Genomic DNA, 14102 nt, shown 5'->3' with positions numbered 1-14102 from the left:
TTTCCTGTTCAGTGGGCAATCTTTTATTTGATGACCTAGCTTTCCACAACCAAAACATGCTCCAGTCACCCGAAAACACCGACTTGTCTCATGATTTAATCCGCATTTTGCACATAACTGAGTCCTCCCCAATGGTTTCCTTTTCTCAAATCCAGATGTCTTAAACCTCTTGTTACTATCTTCATATTCATTTTCCCTCCTGCTTTTGCTAGTAAATTTGTCCCTTTTGTTCTTGCCAATGATTTCTTGAATTTCCTCCATGTCTCTTTCAATTTTCAAAGCTCTTTCTATAGTATCAGCATATGTTTGTAATTTCAAAGCTGACATTCGGCCTCTTATTGCTGGCCGTAATCCCCTTTCACGCGTGATACCACTCAATAAGAAATAGACTATGCTCTGTTGTTGTTGCATCACTTGTGCCATAGTCTCCAAAGTCCGCATAATACCACTCAATTGATCAGCAGTAGATGCAACAGGAGAACCAGATGATCTCGTCATCCTTGCTTCCTAAAATATCAAAAGAACATTTTCTTTGATCAATCTCTAAATGATAGTCAATAAACCTCAAAAAAACATAATATTCTTAGTGATTCTCAAATCATGCTCTGATACCACCTCTGTCACGCCCCTAAAAATATCCATGATATTTAAAATTTTTCGTCACAACTAACCCAGGATCCAAACACACATTTGAGGTCACTAAGAAAACATTCAGATCAAAAATTTCACTTCTATAATCTACCAATTCATAACCCTGTGCAATTCATAAACATAGCACACATCACTCGATAATTCATACAATCTGAACTCGACTCATCAAAATAAAAACCACAATATAAATCCACATGTGGGGAAATCTATGCAGTCACCACAATCATCGATTTACCATGAGTTCATATCATTACACGAATTTAATTTAACATTCCAAAACCCTATACATGAGGGATCCTTTAACTTACACAAAATCCACAGGTTTAGATTCATAGTCACATTTCATCAGATGCAAGGTAGCTTATACACAACTACATATATGCTAACAAAAGTTCTGCCCAACGTCTTCTAAACTTTCCACTGCCTTAGCCCATTCTTAACATTTAAGCAAGCGATACGCTATCCTGAAAAATTTATCAACAAACGGGGTGAGCATAAAGAGCTCAGCAAGTGACTAACATATCCATAATCAAAATAGTACAATTTCCAAAGAGATACAGTTTCAAAACACAAAGCAGAATATACGATTTCGTAGACATAATATCCTTAGGAGCAGAATCACAATTGTCCTTTTAATCATATATATTTGGTTCCTGACAGATGGGGCATAGAGTAATTGGAGCATATCAGAAACAAAGGAAACATATCGGAGCTTATCAATGGCATATAAAATGTTCCGAAACATATCAACAGCATATGGAACATTACGAAGCAAAATCAACAGTGAATGAAGCATTTCAGAGCATATCAAACTCATATGTCATACAGAAGCTCAAACGTCGTCCTTGACGTTGCAATCATATCATACTTACCTCTGATTTGGTAACACAAGGTCAAAATCACAATCACTGTTTTTCAGAATTTATAGGGTCGGATTCAACAGACGATAGGGTGGGCAATTGAACTCCAAAATTTTCAACCTATATGTCAAAAGAGAGAATTTCAAGTCTAGTTTCAAATAAAATCAGTTTGGTACAAATCAGAATTTTCAACAGGGAGTTATAGGCGTTTTAGTATCGAAAGGTCAGAAATCTTGAACTCTGTTTTACAGCGTCTATAGGCTCTTTTGAAACAAATTTTTGGGTAAGTATTCGGTGTCCAAAATCTACAAAATCAGTGTCAAAAGAAATACATACGAGTCTAATTTCAAACAAAAATAGTTCCTGCCTGAATTCTCATTCTGTATTAAAACTTATAGCCGAAACAGTGCTTAGGGGTCAGTTTACCGAAAAACTTCCAGAATCCATGGTTTTAAGTCCAAAGAGAGACATATCAGTTTCTAAATAGAAATCTTCCAATTTATTTTGAATCAACATAAAAACAGAGTCTAATACTTCTGTAGGATGGGGTTAGAACACTTGCCTTTGGAAATTTTGACCCGAAATGACAAGATTAAAGCAAGAACCCTAAAAGCCCCAATTTTCTTTCTCTTCTTCCTCTTCTTCTTCTTCTTCTTCTTCTTCTTCTTTCTTTCTTTCTTTCCCTGATCACCCATGAGCTGCCTCCTCTGCTTCCTTAACAACGAAGGCAGAGAGGCTTAAGCGGTGGAATTTGTCATTTGGTGCATTTTGCAGTTTAGTCCTTGTTTTTATCATATTCACGATCAGGTCCTTAGGGTTTACATATAGGTCCTCAGATTCTTTCTTTTTTTTTTTTTTTTTGAACAGATCTCCCAAATCTTAAAAATAAGTTACCTCTGATTCATACTCTATTTCTTTTGTCAATTAAAATAGATGCTTACATTATCACCAAAAATTTATACGAACATTCGGAAATGAGGGGTGTTACAGATTTCAGTTTACGTTTACGTCTTGATTTCAACTGCATATTGCCCTCTGCGAATATACAAACGAGTTTCAAAGTTCAGACGTAAATCTGCGTCTAATCTGCGTTTAAGACGTAAATCTGCGTTTAGACGTAAATCTGCGTTTAGACACAAATCTGCGTTTAGACGTAAATCTATTTTTTTGCAGATTACCTTTTGAGCTGTACAACAGCAGCACATTGTCTTTATACTTCTGCTCAATCTGCGCTTAGACGCAATCTGCGCTTAGACGCAATCTGCGTTTAGACGCAATCTGCGCTTAGACGCAATCTGCGTTTAGACGCAATCTGCACTTAGACGCAATCTGCGCTAAGACGCAAACTGCGCTTAGACGCAATCTGAGTTTAGACGCAATCTGCATTTAGACGCTAACTGCGTTTAGACGCTAACTGCGCTTAAACGTAAACTGCACTTAATCATAAGTAATCTTAGAATCGGTTTTTGCATCAAAATAGTCTTTGTCGAACGAACGCAGCCTTCGCTTTTTAATCGCTGAAAAATATCCGCTGCACTAATTCACCCCCCCCCCCCTCTTAGTGCTCTCGATCCTAATAAAAAGCTCTCTCGGAGCCCATCGATACTGACGGCGTAGCGGTCACAGCAAATTTCCAGCCCCAAAACAATCGTCTCGGAGCTCTATGGGAGATGTTTCGTATCCCGGGATGCAAAAAGGAGTGCAACACGAGGACTTCCCAAGGGGTCACCCATCGTAGTACTACTCTGGCCCAAGCACGCTTAACTTCGGTGTTTTGATGGGATCCGGTGATTTAGTGCTGCCATTATCGCACCCGTTTCGCGAGCTTTGTCCCTCGCATCAACGTCCGGAGCCTCTTGCCCGTCGCGAAACCGTCGTCGCTTTCTCGAACGTTCACGAAATCCCTATTGCAAGCTCTCTCCGAGCCCTAGCCCGACGACTGCGTATCGGTCACGGCAAGCGCGTGCCGAAACCATCGGCACTTTCTAGAACGATCTCGGAATCGCTATTGCGACCCCAATACGGAAAGCTCTCTCGGAGCCCCTCGATACTGACTGCGTAGCGGTCACAGCAAATTTCCAGCCCCAAAACAATCGTCTCAGAGCTCTATGGGAGATGTTTCGTATCCCGGGATGCAAAAAGGAGTGCAACATGAGGACTTCCCAGGGGGTCACCCATCGTAGTACTACTCTGGCCCAAGCACGCTTAACATCGGTGTTTTGATGGGATCCGGTGATTTAGTGCTGCCATTATCGCACCCGTTTCGCGAGCTTTGTCCCTCGCATCAACGTCCGGAGCCTCTTGCCCGTCGCGAAACCGTCGTCGCTTTCTCGAACGTTCACGAAATCCCTATTGCAAGCTCTCTCCGAGCCCTAGCCCGACGACTGCGTATCGGTCACGGCAAGCGCGTGCCGAAACCATCGGCACTTTCTAGAACGATCTCGGAATCGCTATTGCGACCCCAATCCGGAAAGCTCTCTCGAAGCCCCTCGATACTGACTGCGTAGCGGTCACAGCAAATTTCCAGCCCCAAAACAATCGTCTCGGAGCTCTATGGGAGATGTTTCGTATCCCGGGATGCAAAAAGGAGTGCAACACGAGGACTTCCCAAGGGGTCACCCATCGTAGTACTACTATGGCCCAAGCACGCTTAACTTCGGTGTTTTGATGGGATCCGGTGATTTAGTGCTGCCATTATCGCACCCGTTTCGCGAGTTTCGTCCCTCGCCTATGTGCACGTCGCGGTCAGCGCATCAACGTCCGGTGCCTCTTGCCCGTCGCAAAACCGTCGTCGCTTTCTCGAACGTTCACGAAATCCCTATTGCAAGCTCTCTCCGAGCCCTAGCCCGACGACTGCGTATCAGTCATGGCAAGCGCCTGCCGAAACCATCGGCACTTTCTAGAACGATCTCGGAATCGCTATTGCGATTCCCAATCCGGAAAGCTCCCTCGGAGCCCCTCGATACTGACTGCGTAGCGGTCACAGCAAATTTCCAGCCCCAAAACAATCGTCTCGGAGCTCTACGGGAGATGTTTCGTATCCCGGGATGCAAAAAGGTGGGCAACACGAGGACTTCCCAGGGGGTCACCCATCGTAGTACTACTCTGGCCCAAGCACGCTTACCTTCGGTGTTTTGATGGGATCCGGTGATTTAGTGCTGCCATTATCGCACCCGTTTCGTGAGCTTCGTCCCTCGCCTATGTGCACGTCGCGGTCAGCGCATCAACGTCCGGTGCCTCTTGCCCGTCGCGAAACCGTCGTCGCTTTCTCGAACGTTCACGAAATCCCTATTGCAAGCTCTCTCCGAGCCCTAGCCCGACGACTGCGTATCGGTCATGGCAAGCGCCTGCCGAAACCATCGGTACTTTCTAGAACGATCTCGGAATCGCTATTGCGATTCCCAATCTGGAAAGCTCCCTCGGAGCCCCTCGATACTGACTGCGTAGCGGTCACAGCAAATTTCCAGCCCCAAAACAATCGTCTCGGAGCTCTACGGGAGACGTTTCGTATCCCGGGATGCAAAAAGGAGAGCAACACGAGCACTTCCCAGGGGGTCACCCATCGTAGTACTACTCTGGCCCAAGCACGCTTAACTTCGGTGTTTTGATGGGATCCGGTGATTTAGTGCTGCCATTATCGCACCCGTTTCGCGAGCTTCGTCCCTCGCCTATGTGCACGTCGCGGTCAGCGCATCAACGTCCGGAGCCTCTTGCCCGTCGCGAAACCGTCATCGCTTTCTCGAACGTTCACGAAATCCCTATTGCAAGCTCTCTCCGAACCCTAGCCCGACGACTGCGTATCAGTCATGGCAAGCGCCTGCCGAAACCATCGGCACTTTCTAGAACGATCTCGGAATCGCTATTGCGATTCCCAATCCGGAAAGCTCCCTCGGAGCCCCTCGATACTGACTGCGTAGCGGTCATAGCAAATTTCCAGCCCCAAAACAATCGTCTCGGAGCTCTACGGGAGATGTTTCGTATCCCGGGATGCAAAAAGGTGGGCAACACGAGGACTTCCCAGGGGGTCACCCATCGTAGTACTACTCTGGCCCAAGCACGCTTACCTTCGGTGTTTTGATGGGATCCGGTGATTTAGTGCTGCCATTATCGCACCCGTTTCGCGAGCTTCGTCCCTCGCCTATGTGCACGTCGCGGTCAGCGCATCAACATCCGGTGCCTCTTGCCCGTCGCGAAACCGTCGTCGCTTTCTCGAACGTTCACGAAATCCCTATTGCAAGCTCTCTCCGAGCCCTAGCCCGACGACTGCGTATCGGTCATGGCAAGCGCCTGCCGAAACCATCGGCCCTTTCTAGAACGATCTCGGAATCGTTATTGCGATTCCCAATCCGGAAAGCTCCCTCGGAGCCCCTCGATCCTGACTGCGTAGCGGTCACAGCAAATTTCCAACCCCAAAACAATCGTCTCGGAGCTCTACGGGAGACGTTTCGTATCCCGGGATGCAAAAAGGAGAGCAACACGAGCACTTCCCAGGGGGTCACTCATCGTAGTACTACTCTGGCCCAAGCACGCTTAACTTCGGTGTTTTGATGGGATCCGGTGATTTAGTGCTGCCATTATCGCACCCGTTTCGCGAGCTTCGTCCCTCGCCTATGTGCACGTCGCGGTCAGCGCATCAACGTCCGGAGCCTCTTGCCCGTCACGAAACCGTCGGCGCTTTCTCGAACGTTCACGAAATCCCTATTGCAAGCTCTCTCCGAGCCCTAGCCCGACGACTGCGTATCGGTCACGGCAAGCGCGTGCCGAAACCATCGGCACTTTCTAGAACGATCTCGGAATCGCTATTGCGACCCCAATCCGGAAAGCTCTCTCGGAGCCCCTCGATACTGACTGCGTAGCGGTCACAGCAAATTTCCAGCCCCAAAACAATCGTCTCGGAGCTCTACGGGAGATGTTTCGTATCCCGGGATGCAAAAAGGTGGGCAACACGAGGACTTCCCAGGGGGTCACCCATCGTAGTACTACTCTGGCCCAAGCACGCTTACCTTCGGTGTTTTGATGGGATCCGGTGATTTAGTGCTGCCATTATCGCACCCGTTTCGCGAGCTTCGTCCCTCGCCTATGTGCACGTCGCGGTCAGCGCATCAACGTCCGGTGCCTCTTGCCCGTCGCGAAACCGTCGTCGCTTTCTCGAACGTTCACGAAATCCCTATTGCAAGCTCTCTCCGAGCCCTAGCCCGACGACTGCGTATCGGTCATGGCAAGCGCCTGCCGAAACCATCGGCCCTTTCTAGAACGATCTCGGAATCGTTATTGCGATTCCCAATCCGGAAAGCTCCCTCGGAGCCCCTCGATCCTGACTGCGTAGCGGTCACAGCAAATTTCCAACCCCAAAACAATCGTCTCGGAGCTCTACGGGAGATGTTTCGTATCCCGGGATGCAAAAAGGAGTGCAACACGAGGACTTCCTAGGGGGTCACCCATCGTAGTACCACTCTGGCCCAAGCACGCTTAACTTCGGTGTTTTGATGGGATCCGATGATTTAGTGCTACCATTATCGCACTCGTTTCGCGAGCTTCGTCCCTCGCTTATGTGCACGTCGCGGTCAGCGCATCAACGTCCGTAGCCTCTTGCCCGTCGCGAAACCGTCGTCGCTTTCTCGAACGTTCACGAAATCCCTATTGCAAGCTCTCTCCGAGCCCTAGCCCGACGACTGCGTATCGGTCACGGCAAGCGCGTGCCGAAACCATCGGCACTTTCTAGAATGATCTCGGAATCGCTATTGCGACCCCAATCCGGAAAGCTCTCTCGGAGCCCCTCGATACTGACAGCGTAGCGGTCATAGCAAATTTCCAGCCCCAAAACAATCGTCTCGGAACTCTACGGGAGATGTTTCGTATCCCGGGATGCAAAAAGGAGTGCAACACGAGGACTTCCCGGGGGTCACCCATCGTAGTACTACTCTGGCCCAAGCACGCTTAACTTCGGAGGTTTGATGGGATCCGGTGATTTAGTGCTGGCATTATCGCACCCGTTTCGCGTGCTTCGTCCCTCGCCTATGTGCACGTCGCGGTCGGCGTATCAACGTCCGGAGCCTCTTGCCCGTCACGAAACCGTCGGCGCTTTCTCGAACGTTCACGAAATCCCTATTGCAAGCTCTCTCCGTGCCCTAGCCCGACGACTGCGTATCGGTCACGGCAAGCGCGTGCCAAAACCGTCGGCACTTTCTAAAACGATCTCGGAATCGCTATTGCGACCCCAATCCGGAAAGCTATCTCCGAGCCCCTCGATACTGACTGCGTAGCGGATACAGCAAATTTCCAGCCCCAAAACAATCGTCTCGGAGCTCTACGGGAGATGTTTCGTATCCCGGGATGCAAAAAGGAGTGCAACACGAGGACTTCCCAGGGGGTCACCCATCCTAGTACTACTCTGGCCCAAGCACGCTTAACTTCGGAGGTTTGATGGGATCCGGTGATTTAGTGCTGGCATTATCGCACCCGTTTCGCGTGCTTCGTCCCTCGCCTATGTGCACGTCGCGGTCGGCGTATCAACGTCCGGAGCCTCTTGCCCGTCACGAAACCGTCGGCGCTTTCTCGAACGTTCACGAAATCCCTATTGCAAGCTCTCTCCGAGCCCTAGCCCGATGACTGCGTAACGGTCACGGCAAGCACGTGCCGAAACCATCGGCACTTTCTTGAACGATCTCGGAATCGCTATTGCGAACCCAATCCAGAAAGCTCTCTCGGAGCCCCTCGATACTGACTGCGTAGCGGTCACAGCAAATTTCCAGCCCCAAAACAATCGTCTCGGAGCTCTACGGGAGATGTTTTGTATCCCGGGATGCAAAAAGGAGTACAACACGAGGACTTCCCAGGGGGTCACCCATCCTAGTACTACTCTGGCCCAAGCACGCTTAACTTCGGAGGTTTGATGGGATCCGGTGATTTAGTGCTGGCATTATCGCACCCGTTTCGCGTGCTTCGTCCCTCGCCTATGTGCACGTCGCGGTCGGCGTATCAACGTCCGGAGCCTCTTGCCCGTCACGAAACCGTCGGCGCTTTCTCGAACGTTCAAGAAATCCCTATTGCAAGCTCTCTCCGAGCCCTAGCCCGACGACTGCGTATCGGTCACGGCAAGCGCGTTCCAAAACCATCGGCACTTTCTAAAACGATCTCGGAATCGCTATTGCGACCCCAATCCGGAAAGCTATCTCCGAGCCCCTCGATACTGACTGCGTAGCTGATACAGCAAATTTCCAGCCCCAAAACAATCGTCTCGGAGCTCTACGGGAGATGTTTCATATCCCGGGATGCAAAAAGGAGTGCAACACGAGGACTTCCCAGGAGGTCACCCATCCTAGTACTACTCTGGCCCAAGCACGCTTAACTTCGGAGTTTTGATGGGATCCGGTGATTTAGTGCTGCCATTATCGCACCCGTTTCGCGAGCTTCGTCCCTCGCCTATGTGCACGTCGCGGTCAGTGCATCAACGTCCGGAGCCTCTTGCCCGTCGCGAAACCGTCGTCGCTTTCTCGAACGTTCACGAAATCCGTATTGCAAGCTTTCTCCGAGCCCTAGCCTAACGACTGCGTATCGGTCACGGCAAGCGCGTGCCGAAACCATCGGCATTTTCTAGAACGATCTCGGAATCGCTATTGCGACCCCAATCCGGAAAGCTCTCTCGGAGCCCCACGATACTGACTGCGTAGCGGTCATAGCAAATTTCCAGCCCCAAAACAATCGTCTCGGAACTCTACGGGAGATGTTTCGTATCCCGGGATGCAAAAAGGAGTGCAACACGAGGACTTCCCGGGGGTCACCCATCGTAGTACTACTCTGGCCCAAGCACGCTTAACTTCGGTGTTTTGATGGGATCCGGTGATTTAGTGCTGCCATTATCGCACCCGTTTCGCGAGCTTCGTCCCTCGCCTATGTGCACGTCGCGGTCAGCACATCAACGTCCGGAGCCTCTTGCCCGTCGCGAAACCGTCGTCGCTTTCTCGAACGTTCACGAAATCCCTATTGCAAGCTCTCTCCGAGCCCTAGCCCGACGACTGCGTATCGGTCACGGCAAGCGCCTGCCGAAACCATCGACACTTTCTAGAACGATCTCAGAATCGCTATTGCGATTCCCAATCCGGAAAGCTCTCTCGGAGCCCCTCGATACTTACTGCGTAGCGGTCACAGCAAATTTCCAGCCCCAAAACAATCGTCTCGGAGCTCTACGGGAGATGTTTCGTATCCCGGGATGCAAAAAGGAGTGCAACACGAGGACTTCCCAGGGGGTCACCCATCGTAGACCACTCTGGCCCAAGCACGCTTAACTTCGGTGTTTTGATGGGATCCGATGATTTAGTGCTGCCATTATCGCACTCGTTTCGCGAGCTTCGTCCCTCGCTTATGTGCACGTCGCGGTCAGCGCATCAACGTCCGTAGCCTCTTGCCCGTCGCGAAACCGTCGTCGCTTTCTCGAACGTTCACGAAATCCCTATTGCAAGCTCTCTCCAAGCCCTAGCCCGACGACTGCGTATCGGTCACGGCAAGCGCGTGCCGAAACCATCGGCACTTTCTAGAATGATCTCGGAATCGCTATTGCGACCCCAATCCGGAAAGCTCTCTCGGAGCCCCTCGATACTGACAGCGTAGCGGTCACAGCAAATTTCCAGCCCCAAAACTATCGTCTCGGAGCTCTACGGGAGATATTTCGTATCCCAGGATGCAAAAAGGAGTGCAACACGAGGACTTCCCAGGGGGTCACCCATCCTAGTACTACTCTGGCCCAAGCACGCTTAACTTCGAAGGTTTGATGGGATCCGGTGATTTAGTGCTGGCATTATCGCACCCGTTTCGCGTGCTTCGTCCCTCGCCTATGTGCACGTCGCGGTCGGCGCATCAACGTCCGGAGCCTCTTGCCCGTCACGAAACTGTCGTCGCTTTCTCGAACGTTAATGAAATCCCTATTGCAAGCTCTCTCCGAGCCCTAGCCCGACGACTGCGTATCGGTCACGGCAAGCGCGTGCCGAAACCATCGGCACTTTCTAGAACGATCTCGGAATCGCTATTGCGACCCCAATCCGGAAAGCTCTATCGGAGCCCCTCGATACTGACAGCGTAGCGGTCACAGCAAATTTCCAGCCCCAAAACAATCGTCTCGGAGCTCTACGGGAGATGTTTCGTATCCCGGGATGCAAAAAGGAGTGCAACACGGGGACTTCCCAAGGGGTCACCCATCGTAGTACTACTCTGGCCCATGCACGCTTAACTTCGGTGTTTTGATGGGATCCGGTGATTTAGTGCTGCCATTATCGCACCCGTTTCGCGATCTTCGTCCCTCGCCTATGTGCACGTCGCGGTCCGCGGTCACGGCAAGCGCGTGCCGAAACCATTGGCACTTTCTAGAACGATCTCGGAATCGCTATTGCGACCCCAATCCGGAAAGCTCTCTCCGAGCCCCTCGATATTGATTGCGTAGCGGTCACAGCAAATTTCCAGCCCCAAAACAATCGTCTCGGAGCTCTACGGGAGATGTTTCGTATCCCGGGATGCAAAAAGGAGTGCAACACGAGGACTTCCCAGGGGGTCACCCATCCTAGTACTACTCTGGCCCAATCACGCTTAACTTCGGAGTTTTGATGGGATCCGGTGATTTAGTGCTGGCAATATCGCACCCGTTTCGCGTGCTTCGTCCCTCGCCTATGTGCACGTCGCGGTCGGCGCATCAACGTCCGGAGCCTCTTGCCCGTCACGAAACTGTCGTCGCTTTCTCGAACGTTAATGAAATCCCTATTGCAAGCTCTCTCCGAGCCCTAGCCCGACGACTGCGTATCGGTCACGGCAAGCGCGTGCCGAAACCATCGGCACTTTCTAGAACGATCTCGGAATCGCTATTGCGACCCCAATCCGGAAAGCTCTATCGGAGCCCCTCGATACTGACAGCGTAGCGGTCACAGCAAATTTCCAGCCCCAAAACAATCGTCTCGGAGCTCTACGGGAGATGTTTCGTATCCCGGGATGCAAAAAGGAGTGCAACACGGGGACTTCCCAAGGGGTCACCCATCGTAGTACTACTCTGGCCCAAGCACGCTTAACTTCGGTGTTTTGATGGGATCCGGTGATTTAGTGCTGCCATTATCGCACCCGTTTCGCGATCTTCGTCCCTCGCCTATGTGCACGTCGCGGTCAGCGCATCAACGTCCGGAGCCACTTGCCCGTCACGAAACCGTCGGCGCTTTCTCGAACGTTCACGAAATCCCTATTGCAAGCTCTCTCCGAGCCCTAGCCCGACGACTGCGTATCGGTCACGGCAAGCGCGTGCCGAAACCATCGGCACTTTCTAGAACGATCTCGGAATCGCTATTGCGACCCCAATCCGGAAAGCTATCTCCGAGCCCCTCGATACTGACTGCGTAGCGGATACAGCAAATTTCCAGCCCCAAAACAATCGTCTCGGAGCTCTACGGGAGATGTTTCGTATCCCGGGATGCAAAAAGGAGTGCAACACGAGGACTTCCCAGGGGGTCACCCATCCTAGTACTACTCTGGCCCAAGCACGCTTAACTTCGGAGGTTTGATGGGATCCGGTGATTTAGTGCTGGCATTATCGCACCCGTTTCGCGTGCTTCGTCCCTCGCCTATGTGCACGTCGCGGTCGGCGTATCAACGTCCGGAGCCTCTTGCCCGTCACGAAACCGTCGGCGCTTTCTCGAACATTCACGAAATCCCTATTGCAAGCTCTCTCCGAGCCGTAGCCCGACGACTGCGTATCGGTCACGGCAAGCGCGTGCCAAAACCATCGGCACTTTCTAAAACGATCTCGGAATCGCTATTGCGACCCCAATCCGGAAAGCTTTCTCCGAGCCCCTCGATACTGACTGCGTAGCGGATACAGCAAATTTCCAGCCCCAAAACAATCGTCTCGGAGCTCTACGGGAGATGTTTCGTATCCCGGGATGCAAAAAGGAGTGCAACACGAGGACTTCCCAGGAGGTCACCCATCCTAGTACTACTCTGGCCCAAGCACGCTTAACTTCGGAGTTTTGATGGGATCCGGTGATTTAGTGCTGGCATTATCACACCCGTTTCGCGTGCTTCGTCCCTCGCCTATGTGCACGTCGCGGTCGGCGTATCAACGTCCGGAGCCTCTTGCCCGTCACGAAACCGTCGGCGCTTTCTCGAACGTTCACGAAATCCCTATTGCAAGCTCTCTCCGAGCCGTAGCCCGACGACTGCGTATCGGTCACGGCAAGCGCGTGCCAAAACCATCGGCACTTTCTAAAACGATCTCGGAATCGCTATTGCGACCCCAATCCGGAAAGCTTTCTCCGAGCCCCTCGATACTGACTGCGTAGCGGATACAGCAAATTTCCAGCCCCAAAACAATCGTCTCGGAGCTCTACGGGAGATGTTTCGTATCCCGGGATGCAAAAAGGAGTGCAACACGAGGACTTCCCAGGAGGTCACCCATCCTAGTACTACTCTGGCCCAAGCACGCTTAACTTCGGAGTTTTGATGGGATCCGGTGATTTAGTGCTGGCATTATCACACCCGTTTCGCGTGCTTCGTCCCTCGCCTATGTGCACGTCGCGGTCGGCGTATCAACGTCCGGAGCCTCTTGCCCGTCACGAAACCGTCGGCGCTTTCTCGAACGTTCACGAAATCCCTATTGCAAGCTCTCTCCGAGCCCTAGCCCGACGACTGCGTATCGGTCACGGCAAGCGCGTGCCGAAACCATCGGCACTTTCTAGAACTATCTCGGAATCGCTATTGCGACCCCAATCCGGAAAGCTCTCTCGGAGCCCCTCGATACTGACTGTGTAGCGGTCACAGCAAATTTCCAGCCCCAAAACAATCGTCTCGGAGCTCAACGGGAGATGTTTAGTATCCCGGGATGCAAAAAGGAGTGCAACACGACGACTTCCGAGGGGGTCACCCATCGTAGTACTACTCTGGCCCAAGCACGCTTAACTTCGGTGTTTTGATGGGATCCGGTGATTTAGTGCTGCCATTATCGCACCCGTTTCGCGAGCTTCGTCCCTTGCCTATGTGCACGTCACGGTCCGCGGTCACGGCAAGCGCGTGCCGAAACCATTGGCACTTTCTAGAACGATCTCGGAATCGCTATTGCGACCCCAATCCGGAAAGCTCTCTCCGACCCCTCGATATTGACTGCGTAGCGGTCACAGCAAATTTCCAGCCCCAAAACAATCGTCTCGGAGCTCTACGGGAGATTTTTCGTATCCCGGGATGCAAAAAGGAGTGCAACACGAGGACTTCCCAGGGGGTCACCCATCCTAGTACTACTCTGGCCCAAGCACGCTTAACTTCGGAGTTTTGATGGGATTCGGTGATTTAGTGCTGGTATTATCGCTCCCGTTTCGCGTGCTTCGTCCCTCGCCTATGTGCACGTCGCGGTCGGCGCATCAACGTTCGGAGCCTCTTGCCCGTCACGAAACCGTCGTCGCTTTCTCGAACGTTAATGAAATCCCTATTGCAAGCTCTCTCCGAGCCCTAGCCCGACGACTGCGTATCGGTCACGGCAAGCGCGTGCCGAAACCATCGGCACTTTCTAGAACGATCTCGGAATCGCTATTGCGACCCCAATCCGGAAAGCTCTTTCGGAGCCCCTCGATA

At 51.6% G+C, this 14102-nt stretch overlaps 10 non-coding genes and 14 pseudogenes across 10 annotated transcripts; all 24 read right to left on the bottom strand.

Moving 5' to 3' along the window:
- Positions 1 to 3207: 3207 nt before the first annotated feature.
- LOC135601695 (5S ribosomal RNA) lies at positions 3208 to 3326 on the bottom strand (annotated as a pseudogene).
- Positions 3327 to 3652: 326 nt separating this feature from the next.
- Positions 3653 to 3771, bottom strand: LOC135603650 (5S ribosomal RNA; annotated as a pseudogene).
- Positions 3772 to 4097: 326 nt separating this feature from the next.
- LOC135603173 (5S ribosomal RNA) lies at positions 4098 to 4216 on the bottom strand (annotated as a pseudogene).
- A 351-nt stretch (positions 4217 to 4567) lies between these two features.
- Positions 4568 to 4686, bottom strand: LOC135602793 (5S ribosomal RNA; annotated as a pseudogene).
- Positions 4687 to 5037: 351 nt separating this feature from the next.
- Positions 5038 to 5156, bottom strand: LOC135602776 (5S ribosomal RNA; annotated as a pseudogene).
- A 351-nt stretch (positions 5157 to 5507) lies between these two features.
- Positions 5508 to 5626, bottom strand: LOC135602792 (5S ribosomal RNA; annotated as a pseudogene).
- Positions 5627 to 5977: 351 nt separating this feature from the next.
- On the bottom strand, positions 5978 to 6096 carry LOC135603943 (5S ribosomal RNA; annotated as a pseudogene).
- Positions 6097 to 6446: 350 nt separating this feature from the next.
- LOC135602790 (5S ribosomal RNA) lies at positions 6447 to 6565 on the bottom strand (annotated as a pseudogene).
- A 351-nt stretch (positions 6566 to 6916) lies between these two features.
- LOC135603997 (5S ribosomal RNA) lies at positions 6917 to 7035 on the bottom strand (annotated as a pseudogene).
- A 350-nt stretch (positions 7036 to 7385) lies between these two features.
- LOC135600866 (5S ribosomal RNA) lies at positions 7386 to 7503 on the bottom strand. The gene has a single exon (XR_010483177.1). It is a non-coding gene; the product is annotated as a 5S ribosomal RNA (ribosomal RNA).
- A 350-nt stretch (positions 7504 to 7853) lies between these two features.
- On the bottom strand, positions 7854 to 7972 carry LOC135602712 (5S ribosomal RNA). Its single transcript, XR_010484011.1, has one exon. It is a non-coding gene; the product is annotated as a 5S ribosomal RNA (ribosomal RNA).
- A 350-nt stretch (positions 7973 to 8322) lies between these two features.
- LOC135599914 (5S ribosomal RNA) lies at positions 8323 to 8441 on the bottom strand. The gene has a single exon (XR_010482253.1). It is a non-coding gene; the product is annotated as a 5S ribosomal RNA (ribosomal RNA).
- A 350-nt stretch (positions 8442 to 8791) lies between these two features.
- Positions 8792 to 8910, bottom strand: LOC135599723 (5S ribosomal RNA). Its single transcript, XR_010482067.1, has one exon. It is a non-coding gene; the product is annotated as a 5S ribosomal RNA (ribosomal RNA).
- A 350-nt stretch (positions 8911 to 9260) lies between these two features.
- LOC135603142 (5S ribosomal RNA) lies at positions 9261 to 9378 on the bottom strand (annotated as a pseudogene).
- A 351-nt stretch (positions 9379 to 9729) lies between these two features.
- LOC135604444 (5S ribosomal RNA) lies at positions 9730 to 9847 on the bottom strand (annotated as a pseudogene).
- Positions 9848 to 10197: 350 nt separating this feature from the next.
- On the bottom strand, positions 10198 to 10316 carry LOC135599940 (5S ribosomal RNA). Its single transcript, XR_010482277.1, has one exon. It is a non-coding gene; the product is annotated as a 5S ribosomal RNA (ribosomal RNA).
- A 350-nt stretch (positions 10317 to 10666) lies between these two features.
- Positions 10667 to 10785, bottom strand: LOC135602413 (5S ribosomal RNA; annotated as a pseudogene).
- Positions 10786 to 11023: 238 nt separating this feature from the next.
- LOC135600585 (5S ribosomal RNA) lies at positions 11024 to 11142 on the bottom strand. The gene has a single exon (XR_010482903.1). It is a non-coding gene; the product is annotated as a 5S ribosomal RNA (ribosomal RNA).
- A 350-nt stretch (positions 11143 to 11492) lies between these two features.
- On the bottom strand, positions 11493 to 11611 carry LOC135601958 (5S ribosomal RNA; annotated as a pseudogene).
- A 350-nt stretch (positions 11612 to 11961) lies between these two features.
- On the bottom strand, positions 11962 to 12080 carry LOC135602701 (5S ribosomal RNA). The gene has a single exon (XR_010484010.1). It is a non-coding gene; the product is annotated as a 5S ribosomal RNA (ribosomal RNA).
- A 350-nt stretch (positions 12081 to 12430) lies between these two features.
- On the bottom strand, positions 12431 to 12549 carry LOC135601162 (5S ribosomal RNA). Its single transcript, XR_010483464.1, has one exon. It is a non-coding gene; the product is annotated as a 5S ribosomal RNA (ribosomal RNA).
- A 350-nt stretch (positions 12550 to 12899) lies between these two features.
- LOC135601151 (5S ribosomal RNA) lies at positions 12900 to 13018 on the bottom strand. The gene has a single exon (XR_010483453.1). It is a non-coding gene; the product is annotated as a 5S ribosomal RNA (ribosomal RNA).
- A 350-nt stretch (positions 13019 to 13368) lies between these two features.
- LOC135603546 (5S ribosomal RNA) lies at positions 13369 to 13487 on the bottom strand (annotated as a pseudogene).
- Positions 13488 to 13724: 237 nt separating this feature from the next.
- On the bottom strand, positions 13725 to 13843 carry LOC135599826 (5S ribosomal RNA). Its single transcript, XR_010482169.1, has one exon. It is a non-coding gene; the product is annotated as a 5S ribosomal RNA (ribosomal RNA).
- Between the last annotated feature and the right edge of the window lie 259 nt (positions 13844 to 14102).

Source organism: Musa acuminata, chromosome BXJ2-1, assembly GCF_036884655.1.
Source record: "Musa acuminata AAA Group cultivar baxijiao chromosome BXJ2-1, Cavendish_Baxijiao_AAA, whole genome shotgun sequence".
NCBI lineage: Eukaryota > Viridiplantae > Streptophyta > Magnoliopsida > Zingiberales > Musaceae > Musa > Musa acuminata.
The sequence above is the reverse complement of the archived record's forward strand: the minus strand, read 5'-3'. Positions and strand labels throughout refer to the sequence as shown.